Raw genomic sequence first — 14742 nt, forward strand, 5'->3', positions numbered from 1 at the left:
CTCTTTCTATCACTCTCTTTCTCTTTCTGTCTCTCTGTCTCTGTCTCTGTCCTTCTACATTAAAGATTGGTGGTTTTAATTACTTTTAAAGCAGTGAATACTATTATTGAAATGCATTCATACAGAGAAGCTCAGTTTATAATTATATCAAACACACTGCAATGGACTTTCTCTGTTGAAGGGTTGGGGGAGCCTGAGTGCTCTGAACACTTCCTGTGTCCTTTTATCTGCCTTTCTGCTCCTTGGTAGCCCTTGGGGTACTTGAAAAAAACTCCTTTGAAGATATAAACTTAGACGATCTATATGCCACTTTCCAACTATGAGACACAATTTTAACCTAATTTTCTTATGATCCGTAAAACCCTATGGTTATTTTCATACACATAACAAGTCATTTATAAATATAAAATTTAGAGTATTGACTATCAACTCATTGTAGAAAAATTCACTATCCATTTAGTCTGTAAAATTATTTTTAGAAATGTGTATATGCACATATATCTTCAGGTATGTGTCTATAACTATAGGGAGATAGGAAGGTGATAATATCATATGAAATAGTTGAGATTCTGGCAATGCTATTCAATTCAGTTCCATTCAATGAGCATTTATGGAGCCCCTACTGAGCAGAAGCCACTCTACAAAACTCATAAAGTTCCCAAGGTTGCTAAGATGAATGACAGACTCTTTTCCCAATTTATTTTTGAAGTATCCCCTGTCAGAGATTTTTAACTTTTTACTGCATTTTAAGTATAAAAAGTGTAAGGTACCTAGGGAAAAGTTGCCTGAAGCACATAGAATAAATAAATCAAAAAACATGTCATCAAATAGGTCAAACATCTTGTGGCCACATATGAGCAATGTGTACCAAGGGTCAAGTATAGCTGTCCCTGAATAGAGAGCTATTTTGTCCTTCTTGTTTATTAATGTCGATCCATCTATACTAATGGATTTAGCATGAAAGGAAGTAAGGTGGGGGTCGAGAAGTAAGAGTCACTAAATCTCAGACTTCCATCCTTCATTAATATTAATGCTTCAACCACTGCATGTTGGCACAATGTGGGCTCAAAGCTTAATACAAAAAAAAAAAAAAATCGTTCTGATGTTTCCTTATCATTTGACATCAAGCACCAAATGGCCTCATATTACATCATGTGCCTTCATTTTTTATACAATAAAAAGGAATCTCCCTTCAGTATGAGACAGTCACGGTCATGATTTTATGTGTTCCCTCTAAGGTGTATTAATTTAATTTTTAAACAATTTTACCATTTATTGACCCACAATAACCCTGAATGAAAACAGATTTAGCTTGTAGGGATGAACTTATTTTGTAAATATGCCTAAAGCAAGCATTTCTTTTAATTCATACATTTTCATTTGGATTCTTTAAATTTAATCACAGGAGCCATAATCCTGTAGCCCATGAGCACTGGATAGCCTGTGGACGCGAGGAAGTTTAGAATGTGTCTGACTGATCAACTGAGAGGGTTTGTGATGATACTTATGATGGATTGGCAATTCTGTTCTGAATTTCTTTGTGAAACACAAGCTAAAGAAAAAAAATGGGTTATTTTTATTTCTTGACCAAATATGCTTTGGTAGAACTCAAAATGTTCACTTACAGTGTTAGAATAATCTTAGAAGTAAAGAATCAAGGTCCACAGTGGTCATATGACTTGTTCAAAAATACTCAGTGAGTCATTGGCAAAGTTGGTACCTTCCAAGACCTCTGCTTTGAATGTAGTATTCTTTATATTCAGATTTTTAAAAATTTTCCAAAACTATAATGTGTGTTTTAGAGACCCATTTTATCTTTAAGAGTGCTCAAACTAGAAAGAAAACAAGAGAGTAAGAAGGTTTTACAACTATAACCCAATTCTACTGCAGTTTATTACTGTGTTTTAGCTTCAGTCTTCTTTACGCAAAAGCAAACTCATAGTCGATGCCAGAATAAAGTAAAATAAATAAATAAATGAAAAATAAAAGAAAGCATCTTTCTACAAAAAGCGCATAAAATGAATTTGAAAGAAAACTAATAAATATATTTCAGATCTCTCTCCACTTCTCTTTCTCAGCCATAGCTTGATTTCCCATTTTCTCATGCAATATTAAAGGCCCGATGCTGATGGCAGGTAGACATATGAATCAAGAAAAAGAGACATGGAAGGTGGCAAATTTTTCTCTTATTTTTTTCTATTCTTTTTAATTTTAAGAGATTTTTAGACCATTTAAATGTTCATTTTTGGGTAATAATGTCTTTACTGGTTTCCTTCAGGGTTGGGGCTGAGAGAGGGTAGTGTGTTAATTTGTGCAAGTGTCTGGGAGATGCCCTGTCTGGGTCTGTCACAGTCTCCATGTGACTCTAGAGTAAGCTACTCTGGGAGACCTGAACCAGGGTCAGGCCAGTAGCTGGGAGGCAAAAGACAATTCTTACTGTAAGTCCCATTTTAATCATCTAATATTTACATCTAAATGTTTCCTGAAAAATAAACAAAACTCCCTAGCTTTTAATGCCAGCCTGCTTCTAAGAAAGAGCAACTACTTATGTTCTATCATTGCTATTAAAATTTGCAAGCTATTATTTAGATTACACATTTCAACTTAGAGTAATTTCTCAAAGTTAAAGAGAAAAGTTTGCTAAATATGACAGAGGTTAGAAAGGGTTGGTGAATAATTTTTGACATTCTTATTTCTTTTTACTTTTAGGGGATAAAAGCAAGCAAAGTGTAAAAAGAGAAATGGTTTTTAATACTGAGTAGAAAAAGGCAATATACATGCACAAAATAGATGCTTTATTTGAATTAGTATTTACATGTTTTGTAAGCTCAAATAATATATGTTTTTCATTATTTCAGTAAAATTAAAGAATGGGCATTCAGCTATCTTTAAAATTTCATATTGCTCATGCTCATTTAGGCACACCAGATCATTTTGGTATAATAAATTCTCACATGAGTGTTGTACGGATACTAAAAGACAGTGTGACATTTTTCTTTTAAATGTGAATTGAAGAAAAATATTAGTACATAGTTACATTTTTATGTTAGCCATTATTAGAATTTACTAATGAAAAATCTGACATGCTATTTCCTATTGCTTTAATATGTTATATATTATAAAGTGTTTTTCTATATTATAGGCGTTAATTGCACAATGTGCAAAAAAAATTCTTTGCAATTTCGTGTGATTTATGGGCCTGCCACTGGTGACTAGGTGTGGGAGAACTTTGGCTTTTGTGGACTTGTGGCGGGGAAAGGATGTGTGAAAAGTCGAGGAAGCCCAATTAGAGAAAGGCACTGAGAAAAATTTTCAAAAATCTATCCTGCTGAGAGGCAGGCATTTTTTCTGGATGACAAATGTCTGGAGTTCTCCGTTTTACAAAAAAAAAAAAAAAAAAAAAAAGAGTGCTCACCCCTGGCCTCTTCTCCTTTTGTCATGTAGGTAACTTAAGCTGTGGAAAAAGAGACCATCTGGAAAGAAAGCTGCGGTTTCACAGAGCCAACATTATTCTCACCCCTCCTCTTCCTCTCTTTATAGATGGCAAACAGTGTTCAGATGACAGATTTTGGAAAATTGTCTTAGGAGGTAAATGGTCAGGCAGTTACAGTGTATTGATATTTTAAACGCTTCTGTTCATTTTGTCATATGGTTAAGGAAGCTGATAGGCTTTTTGTGAACTGCTGAGCTTCGAGAAAGCTTTTATCTTCCACTCATTTTTAATTGAGGAATTTGTGGGATTTTGCCACTTCGTAAGGTAAGTTAAACATAAATGCCTTGTGATTTATATGTGAACGATTTTTCATTGTGTAGTGACATAAATCTTATTAGTACACTGCACTTTTCAGATATGGTCAAGAGAAGAAATTCTTTACCAGTTTTTCTTGTAAGTGAGAAATTAAGTACACCATTTGTGTTATTAGTGGTGCAATATAATTGTACTTTATCATGATACCGCTTCCCTAGAGTTGTCACCTTAAATGGCACTAATTGAATTTCAGGCAAAAACAAAACAAAACAAAACAAAACAAAAAAACAACAGCAACAACAACAAAAAGTTTAATAAGGAGAAATATAGAAATTTTGCAGCTGTCATTAACCTAAAAGATTCACAATATTTTAGCTCATGGGAGTGGAAATATCATCTTGAGAAATAATTTTATGAGTGAATGCTACCGATTTTGACAGGCATTGTCTTGACAAGAGCCAAATGAACACTATCTTTAAAAATCTAATCTGAAGGCAAAACAGGTTTGTTAGTGTGATTATTAAAACAATTGCCACCTTCTGGTGTAAAGTGATGTCAACAGTGAACAATCAAGTAATGCCCTTTGCTTTGGTACAGTCAAGCACTCAAAGCTACCGTGAAATAGGATTGGACAGGACCTTTCATTTCATATGAGAATTAATTCTCTAAATGCAGTGGAGAGGAGGCAGCTTATTTTTTTTTCCTCCAGCAAGCAGCTAGAAACAAGTCTGCGGGAGGCTATATTTTTTCTTATTCATGTCTTAGTGTGTGCATGTATATGTTAGCAAGTATTAAGGCCATTAATTTATTCTTTACATGCAGTTCCATCAGAAAAGGGAAAACGAAAGGCAGAATTTTCCCAAAAGCTTTATGACTTAAAAAAATTACAGTACTACATCTAAATTGTTTATGAAGGATTGAATTAAAGGCCACATTTCTTCAATTGCACACAAACTTCCCAGATGCTCTGGCTTTCTCTGGGAAGGCACAGAGTTCCACTCTGGGCTTACTATGTGTATCCCCAGACAGAGCCATACTCATGTAATTTGTGGCAAACCTCAGTTATGAAGACATTCTACTCTTCTCAACAAAGTTAAGTTAGTAGCCATACAAGAGAAAAATGCCACGTACACTCAATTATCAAATACCCTGCACTGTACATTAGAGGTATTTTGCAAGTAACAATTCTACAGCACAGTACCTTGGGTTTAAGAATGTACTGACCTTAAATGAATTCAAGGTAGAGAAATAAATATTAATTATGTAATTTTATCTGTAAATTTCAGTCTTTTATATCTCATAAAATTATTCTTTGTATCAAATCTGTTAATAATGTCTTTTTAAAATTCCATGCATTTACCACTTCTTGAGCTTCTATAGTTGACAACGCAAATACAAGACTAAAAAAAAAAAATCAAAGATTAGGTAATCAATAACATATTTCTTCTCTGTAAGAGTATTTCTTCCATGTACAAAATTCTTGTTTGATTTTTCAATTATTCAAACTGTCAGAATGATAGATATAAGAGAGTAACCAACTAACTAGGGAAATCTCTGCCTAATAATATTCAATATAAAGATTCAGAACGATGCTTCATGATGGATTAAACTTTCCCCTGTTCTGCCTCATTAGGATTCTCCCAATTTGATCCAATCCAAACCTATTACTTAATATATATCTAACAATAAAATTGCATAAATGTTCACTAGTACAATAGAAGCTAAATGAGCAGTTTCGGATAATTTAATTAAGTTGTAGGTCTTCTAATATAATTCCATAAGTATGTGAACTTTTAACTTGTGTTAACTCAATTTCCTTATGCTTTCATTTACCATTTGTTGGGGACATTACAGTGATTAGCCAAAGTCCTTCCAGCTCCTAATGCTCTCCATAAATTTTGATTTAAATTGACTGTCACTTTCTCACTATAATAAAGTAGATATTTGACATCTCCAAAAAGAGAACTGGTCTAGTATATTACGTTGTCAAGAAGTGGAACTTTTTTCCTCTATTACACAAAATTCACATAAAATTCACTGTAGTAAAGACCATTAAAATAAGTCAGAATGAACATGTTTATAATTTAATTTTTTTTTTTAAAAAAAAAATAGTCTCCTATGTACCCTTGGTATTAAAAACACACAGTATATCATTGTCTCATCTAATTGTGTATTTGGTGGCTCTCAATGCCTGGCTGTTGAATTTGTCAGCATTCAGGAACCCTGGAAGACAGGAAACTAACTGCTATTATACTTCGGTTAAGGTCAATGATAAGAATTGGCTGAATGGATTAAGTTCAGATGCATTTCCCACACTTGCTCAAACAACTAAAGGGCAAATTATGAAACTCTGCTCTGAAAATTTTCAATAAATATATTTATTTAGAACACAACCCGTATTGTCACAAATATATATTGACCTCAAACTCACTTTAGTTCCAAAAAAATGACTTAGTCAATAAGGTTTTGTTATCGCCAATTACTGTCCTTGAAGTTATCTGGACATTCCAAACATAGAGGCCTCAGTTCAGTATCCAGAGTGACCTAAAAAGTTCAGGAATGGTAAGAGATATGTTTTCCAGGTTTAGGGCTGGACTTTCTGCATTGGATGGATTAAGCAGCCAGAGCTGCTTAAAATTATCAGGAAGGCTGTGAGACAACTGCATGCAAGAGGCAAGGATTGGCCGTCCTTGTGGCTAACAGTTGCACATAAACAATTGCTTTTACAGCGTTTTTGGCATCAGTCTTCGCTAGAGGCTACCTTTTATGGCCTTGTTTTTTTAAAGCACTTTTTGCCCACAAAATGTAACACACCACTGTAGAACCTTTTTGGTACCTATTAGTGTAGATGAATATTACCTTAAGTAACAGTTAGATTAACTAAAGTTTATTGGGCACTTACTATACACTAAGCAATTTATAAGCCCGTTTTTCATCCGTTTATATGAGGGCTCCACAGTTAGCAACTCTTGGGATCCCTGTTGTATAAATGGGATACCCGAGGCACAGTGAAATTAATTAAATTACCAAAGGTGGCTACCCAGGCAGCCTGATTTTTGGAGTCAGTGTTCTTAGCCAGTGCACTACATTTAGTCAGTACACTAAATTGTCCTTGTTACAGCTGTGTTTCACCTACCAGATGGCATTATAGTGAGGCTCATGCATATTTATGAATATCGAATGAATATTCATTTTATGAATATTAAATACTAGATCCTAAGATACATGTTTTCTTGGTAACATAAGTAGTGCACAATTGTAAAAAATTTAGAGAATGTTGATCATCCAAAAGAAGAAAATAAAAATTGTTACTAATTTCATTACCTAGAGATGACAACTTTTAGAATTCTACTTTTCATTCTTCAAGTCCCTTTCTATACCTGTCTTAAATATAAGAATTTAATTGTACCGAGCGTATTTTTTTATAATCTAATATTTGATTTAATAATTTATTGTGAACATCTTCCAATGTCTTGAAATATATTTCTATAACATCTTTTAAAATATGTACTTGAATATTTCGATTTTGAGAGAAGTCAAGGTATGATATCTTATAGCACCAAGTCTCAACCTGAATTTCACATGTGGCCTCAGCTGGAACTATTGCCACATCTTTATTTCTAGGGAGTTGAAAGTGGGGTCACGCAGAGGTGAGCAGTGGTCAGGATATTGCAAGCACACGTGCAGCATGTACCGATATGGGGAGACTCACTATTCTGCTATATATATATTTCTTCTTCAACATCTCTGCATGGTAGAGATGAGTAAATATGTTATATATAACTGTTTTGTAAATGAGCACTCTTAAGTAAAAGGGTAAAATAGTTGGCTAACAGCAAAGTAGTGTAAAGCCTTGGGGACAGGGCTGACCTTTAGTCGAGAGTCTTGGTCACTCAAGTTTATGTTGCCTTCCTCCATGACTGTGCCTGAGGGTAAAGGGTGGAAGTGACATCTTTACCGAAGCCTCCCTGGTCAAATGCAATCAGATTGACTGAAAGCTCTCAGAGACCTAGACATGATTCTCCTGCCTGGGCAGCACACGCTGGTCAGAGAGATGACCAATGAAAAGTCACTCTGTACTGTTACCGGACAACCATTTCAACAGTTCATTTAAAACTACAGTAAGTTAAGGTGGTTTCTGAATTATGAGTTAAACTCAGCTTCCAAATATAGCTTTGGTTGAGTATTTCAGCTAAATATCTCAGAGACATCAATGTGCATAAACCACAGCTCTCATTCTTGTATTTGCTGGTCAGGTTGTCATTTCCTATTATGGTTCACTCTTGACTCTGGCTTCCTAGCACCTAATATTGAACCTTCAGTATTAAACCACCCCTCCATCTCCTTGCTCTCCATTCTTTGTCTTGAGCCATGAAGGCTGCCAAGATATCCAGTTTTTTTCAAAGTACATGAACTCTGTCTACAATTCTGATGAAAGCACAAATTGATACTCATTGTCCAGTGGGGAATACTTAGTTCTATCAACCTTTCTTCGATATCAAAGCCTCAGTTGTATGCTCACTAATAATCACTGATGGAAGCTGTGGTGCTCACTGCAATCTTCAGATTCATCAAATACTCCCTGGAGACTTAGCCGCTGGTGTCAATAAGTCTTGGCACCTGAATCTCTTCTTAAACTTTATTCCCCCACCCCCCACCCCAGCACAACCTTTCCATTCCTCCCTACTTCCACTCTTTCTTCCATTCATTTCTACAACAAATAATAAATATCAAACAGGTCCTGTTAAAGTTGTTTCCTAAATACCTACAAAATTTCTTTCTTTCTCTCCATTTCCACTGCTATTCACCACCTAGCTTAGGCCACATTCATCTATTATATGGATACTTGCAACAGAATAGCAACCTGTCTCCTCACATTGACACAGTTCCTCTGCAAATCAGTTATTCACAGTTATCAGAGTGATCTTTTAAAAAAATGTACATATGGTCATGTTAAAATCTTTATGTGAACTATGAGCAGGATATCCATACATCCCAGTTTGCTGGAACTGTATCAGTATTTGCTTGTTATAATGATTAATAATGTCTCTTTCACTCTCGAGAGTATTCTACTTTAGAGAATAAATTACATGGTCATATTACCTTACCACACTGACTTCTGTCTATCTCTGTAGCTAGATCTTTCTGTTTTACAGCAACATCGCCCTTGCAGGTCCTGGGGTGTGCCATATTTCTTTCCAACCAGAACTTTTGTTCATGTTTTTGCCACTTTCTGGAATATTTTTCAAATCTTCTTTCTCTTTTAATTTCTACTCATTCTTCAGCTCTCACTAAAAAACAAACTCTAGAAAGGCAGGAGTTTCTGTCTGTTTAGATCATGACAGTATTTCAAGTGCTTAGAATAGTGCCTGACAGATAATAGGCACTGAAAAAATACTGGCTGAATAAGGAAAACTTTCCTGCCCTTCCTCCTCCCTTCTCCCCCAGAATTTGTTTGGTTTCTTTATGAAATGTCATAAAACCATGTACTTTCTTTCAGAGCATTTATCCCAGTCTATGATCATATAATTTTTTTTCAGTAGATTTCGACTTTGATGGGAGTAAGAATTCTTTTCATTTTGCTTACTTTTCTCTCTGTATCACGTACCATATGTACTAATCTAAAGATGTATCTTCTGAATAAATGAATGAACATTATGACAATAGTACCATATTAGGTATGTTAGCAATCCTAAAATATTAGATACGTTCTCATTGTCTAGAAGCTTATAATAGAGCCTAGGGAGAGAAAAAGCAAAAATACACAAGTAGGTGGCAGTACAAGATGCCGGATTGACTCAGAATTTTAGAACAAAGGACTCTAGAAATTATACCAATCAACCCTAACTCATCATAGCAGCAATAAGTGACTATCACACCGTGATCACGACAGTCACATGAGGTGTCTGGATAACAACTACTTGTCGAGGTAAAAATACCTCGGGTGAAAAATACTGCTGTGTCCTTGAGTGTCAAGGAAAGATTATGGAAGAAGTAAACTTGAATCGAGTTTTGAAAGAGTCACTCTCAAACATTTATTAAGTATTATATAACAACAAGAATAAGACACAGTCCTTGTCGATGTAGATTAGGGGTTGACAAACTATGGCCTCGAGGCCAAAGCTGGCTACCAGTTTTTGTAAATAAAGCTTTTGAGGGAAGGTAGTCATACCTATTTATTTACATCTTGTTTGTGGCCGTTTTCACACAATAACAGAGCTGAGTATTTGCAATGAAGATAATATGGAAAATATATACTATCTGGCCCTTTATAGAAAAGGTTTGCTTACTGCTAAGTTGAACTCTCAGAGCGAGTGGGGGAAACAGCCGTAGAACAGCCAAAATTGTACGGGATATGGGCTGGGAGATATGTCAGAAGCTTTGTAGAGTAGTTGAAGAGGAAGTGCTTGATTAGTTAGGAATGGGAGCCAAGAAGTGTGAGCGATGCCTTGAAGGATCAGAGGATGGGTAGGATTTGATTATAAAGAAATAAGAAGGAAAAAGAAGATACTCTAAGAATAAGGTGATAAGGCAAGAATGATCAAAATTTTCTTTGAAGGGAAATACTTAGAACTTCCAGTTGGAACTACAAATTCCCATTGAGATGTACAGGGTGAAAACGTCATTAAGTGAGGTTTGAGGAACTAGACAAAAAGACTTGAATGTAAGGCAGAAACATTCAACATTTACCAGAAAGGCTAGGAAGAGACTTTGAAGGCTCTCTTGTCCAGGGCAATGATACAAAATAAGGGAACAGATTTTTAGACTCTAAGTCTGATGACATAGAATGGGAAAAAGTCAGGGAGACCAAGGATGCACCCTATTGAGGGGGATAGAAGAAACTGGATATCTGAGAGCAAATTTAGCTCACAGAGAGATCTTTCTCTGTTCATATGATATTTGAACAGTACAAAAAAAAAAAAAAGCTGTCCACATTCATAAAAGGATATTTTACTTAAAAAATCTCGATTTCTACAATTTCTTAAGCAATCAGACTAACCAGCAATGTTGGGTCTGCATTCTTAAACAACAACAATGGATTGGAGCTGAGCAGTGTTGCGTGGCGTTGGCCAGAGCAGGCCCCATTTAATCACGTAACATATCACCTGTGGACATTGAAATCTGTGGCCTATTATATCATAGTCTAGACATGAAGTTTGGAAAAATCTTCAATTAGAATGGAACCAACACATTCACCTTTTCCTGTCCTGAACTCCTACCTCCTGACCATTCTTTTTGAAGTTTTCTGAAGACTCACCTCCTTCATTTTTAAACACTGAGTGTGTGTGTGTGTGCATGTGTATTTTAGACTTTTAATTGGATTGTGATAGATCTTGTAGGTGAACATCTGCCTTGAGGTTAAGACTTTGGATTAAATGCCATTGTAGAATATCTTTCTTTTCTTCCTCTTGAATTTCTCACAGACCTCATTGTACCTGCAAACCAAATGTTTTGATCTCCTCTGCCATTTCCTAATACTGTAGTTTCCATCTATTCCTTATTGCTTAATGGACTACAACAGCTTTTGTTTATGTTTTTCAGTTGAGCTTTATGTTTTTCAGTTGAACAAAAATTATTCCTCCCCCAAAAAATGATTTTTAAGAGGGTAGCTTGTGTTACATTCCCAAAAGGATCACTTAAACTCCTTCATCCAATGTTTTTCTTTTTTCTCCCTTTGCCTGGTGGTTAAAAATAGGCTAAAATGCATTTCAATATAACTCTTGATGATATGTGATTCCAAGGGAAGGAAATGCTGTAAATGGCAGTTAATCTGTTTGCACTCCTGCTGGGCTGAGGTGCTTCCCCATTACTCCTCCCTGGGACACTGGACTTACTGTCAATACACTGCTGCATAAGTAGGGAGCAGACCCCACGACGGATTCTGCTGAGTAAGCATTATAGACACACATCCATGTGTAAAGCCTAGTTGTGATCTGGTTACATGTGTTTTATGTTTTGAGAAAAATGATTTGGCCATTGAAAAAGTAGTTTAGGTCAGAATTCTGTGTCAAAAACAGGCTCTAACAGAGAGGGGACCCTGCTAGAAGACTTGCTAACTAATTTTTAGTGTTTTATAAAAAAAAAATGCATATTTTAGCTTTTCTGCTCTATATGTATATAAGTATCAAAAACTTAGAGTAACATCTTATCCTAGCTGGGAAAGGCCAGCCATAAACCGTTTTTGGTAGCTTTAACTTTCTTTTGCCTGTTGGCAAAAGGACGAGTTAAAATAGATGACCCTAAGGTGCTTTTGTGCCAACTCTGTGAGTTAAGAGAGGGATGGCGGAGCTGCGTCTATCCACAGGGAGTCTCAGTTTTCATGATGCCTGAGCCAAATTGCACGGACCAAGAAGCTGCTGAAAGCCCCATTTTCTCCCTGGGGTAAGAACTGATATGGGGCAAGACTGAGTGGTTACAATGCAAAGCCTGTGTGATGAAGTGAAAAAAGTGTGGACTTTGATTTCAGACAAAGGTCCATATTCGTATTCGACCTCATGGTTGTTTACCCAATCTGTCTTCCTTTGGTTTTCTCTTCTGCAAAAGAGACTAAAGCCTATTATATTAGTCAGCTTGGGCAGCCAAAACAAAATGACACAGATGGGGGTGGCTTGAACAACAGAAATTGACTTCCTACCAGTTCCGGAGGCTAGAAGTCCAATACCAATGGGCTATCAGGGAGAGGCCTCCCTTCTTGGCTTGCAGATGGTCTCTTTCTCACTGTGTCCTCATGTGGCTTTTCTTCTATGCACACTCAGAGAAAGCTCTCTGGTGTGTCTTCAGTCTTCTTATAAGAACGCCGTAAGTTCTATGAGATGAGAGCACTACCCTTATGGCTTCATTTAACCTTAATAACCTCCCAAAAGACTCTATCTCTAAAATATAGTCACGTTGGCACTTGGGCTACCACATATAAATTTTGGAGGGGACACAACTCTAACACCTCTCTTAGAAGCTTTTTGTGAGGATGAGAGAGTAAAATGAGATGACATATGCAAAATACCTGACATAGTTTCTGTTTCTATCTGAAACTACCTGTATGATCCAAGAATGTACTCCCTTAAAAGGTGTCTGACCTCATTATATAGTCATGATAAGGAAACAAGTAGCAGTTGATAAACTTGATGTTTACTCCATAAAATACTCTGTGTACAATAGGGAGTATCTTTCTTAAAATATTATTTTAATAATTTATTGATTATCAATAATTAAAAATTTATTTGGTTCCCAGACTTAGTTCATTTTCCTAGGTCAAGCAAAATTAATTTGGTAGAGGCACACTACCTACCCCTTTGTAACAGGCTTCATTTACTTCTGTAGCTAATACTCTATAAGCAGGGCCTGTCTAGCTGCTCTCCACGCCATTGGAAAGTGTAGCCAGATCATCAGCTCATCTGAGACCTGCTACCTGACTTTATGAACAATGTCTGTGCTATTGTTTCCTGGGAGAAATCATGGAAAGCCAGTGTGTGTGTGTGTGTGTGGTGTGTGTGTGTGTGTGTGTGTGTGTACGTGCGCACGTGTGTGTGTGTGAGAGAGAAATCAACATATATCTATCTCTATATAAAGAGATATAGACAGAGACAGAGATAGAGAAAAACAGAGAAAGAGAGATCCTATATGGACTTGATAGTTGAAAAGTACCCCGAAGGCAGTTAAGTGGTAAAAAATATCTTCATAGAAAGAAGAGCATCAAGACAAAGACGACTGGGTAGCCAGAAATGTCTTCAAGCTGTGTACGGATAATGAGACACTGATAGCATTATGTATTATTTTTACTGAAATGATCTAATGAATAAGGAGATGTTTTGGCAGTGTGCTGACACTGGCTTAACCATTAGTATTCTTTTGGATTCTAAATAATTTTTTAAAAAAATTCGTATACGAATTTAGGTTTTTCTAGCCATAAAACTACATTTAAAAATCCCTGAAGTATAATATCTGGGCAAAAAAGAGAAATAATTGAGGAGAAATATCAAAGGTGTTTACTATCTAAGTTGAGAATGTGGGAATGGACAGAGAGAAGATCCAGGCACCCTTTGACTCTGCAATTAATATGCATAATTAGGCAGGATCCAGGAGGTAGCTGAGCAGGTATTAGAATAATTACAAGTGTTTATGTTTATATTTGGAGATGCCTTAGTCTCTCCTGACATAACTCAGAAACTCCAGTCTTCAGTGTAGGTTTCCGGCACTGGGTAAAATGAGAACATGTTTTGAAAGGAAAACAGCCATCTATGTGAATATGTCAATATTCTTTGAATAGTACGCTCTTCATGAATTTATATTTATACAGTATTTTTTTTTTTCTCTTGGGAGAAAGGGTTTGATGCTTTGTCCAATTGAAGTTTCAGTGCCTGGCTTCGAAAATGGATCCTGCGGTTTCTGGGTTCGCTGTCTGGGGGAAAGCCAGAGCAATGGCTGGAATGAAAGTGAAAGGAGGTCTGGGGTTCAAGTCCTTAAAAGAAGCAGAGAGCTAACCATTTCAACAAAAGCAATGGATGGGGAATTGTCTTGAAGAAAGCAAGAATGGATTCAGAGGGTAATGAATAGAAATAGTGGAAAGGTATCCCCTGGTCATAGAATGGGAATATATTGCGAGATATCTGTACTCAAGTCTGTGACCGGGGTCATTCTTTGGGTGGTACATTCCACAATTATTGGAATTAAAAGAGATAAGAATTGTTTCTCAGAAGTTGAATACCAATTACATTTTATTAACCTGGATTCTTCTCCTTCTTTAGATCTTAGATTTTTATATGACTGACTCATATTTCACTGATTTAAAATATTTTTCTCATTTGATATTTTTATTCTGTGTGTACATGTATTCTTAATCTTCAGTTCAATATCTTCTGTTTGCGAGGCATTATCTGAGACTGTGGAGCTGTGCAGAAACAAATAAGATGCTTTGTCTACGTATAAATCATGTAGAGTTAAGGCGGGCAATGGATATGAACATAACAAAAAACAGTATATTGTCCCCGCCTTTTACT

At 36.0% G+C, this 14742-nt stretch overlaps 1 protein-coding gene across 8 annotated transcripts in view; it reads right to left on the reverse strand.

The window, feature by feature from the left end:
- The window catches only part of TENM3 (teneurin transmembrane protein 3), a 766204-nt gene that overhangs the window by 582297 nt on the left and 169165 nt on the right, over positions 1-14742 (reverse strand). The gene's annotated exons all lie outside the window — the stretch shown is intronic.

Source organism: Rousettus aegyptiacus, unplaced genomic scaffold (assembly GCF_014176215.1).
Source record: "Rousettus aegyptiacus isolate mRouAeg1 unplaced genomic scaffold, mRouAeg1.p scaffold_m13_p_11, whole genome shotgun sequence".
Lineage (NCBI taxonomy): Eukaryota > Metazoa > Chordata > Mammalia > Chiroptera > Pteropodidae > Rousettus > Rousettus aegyptiacus.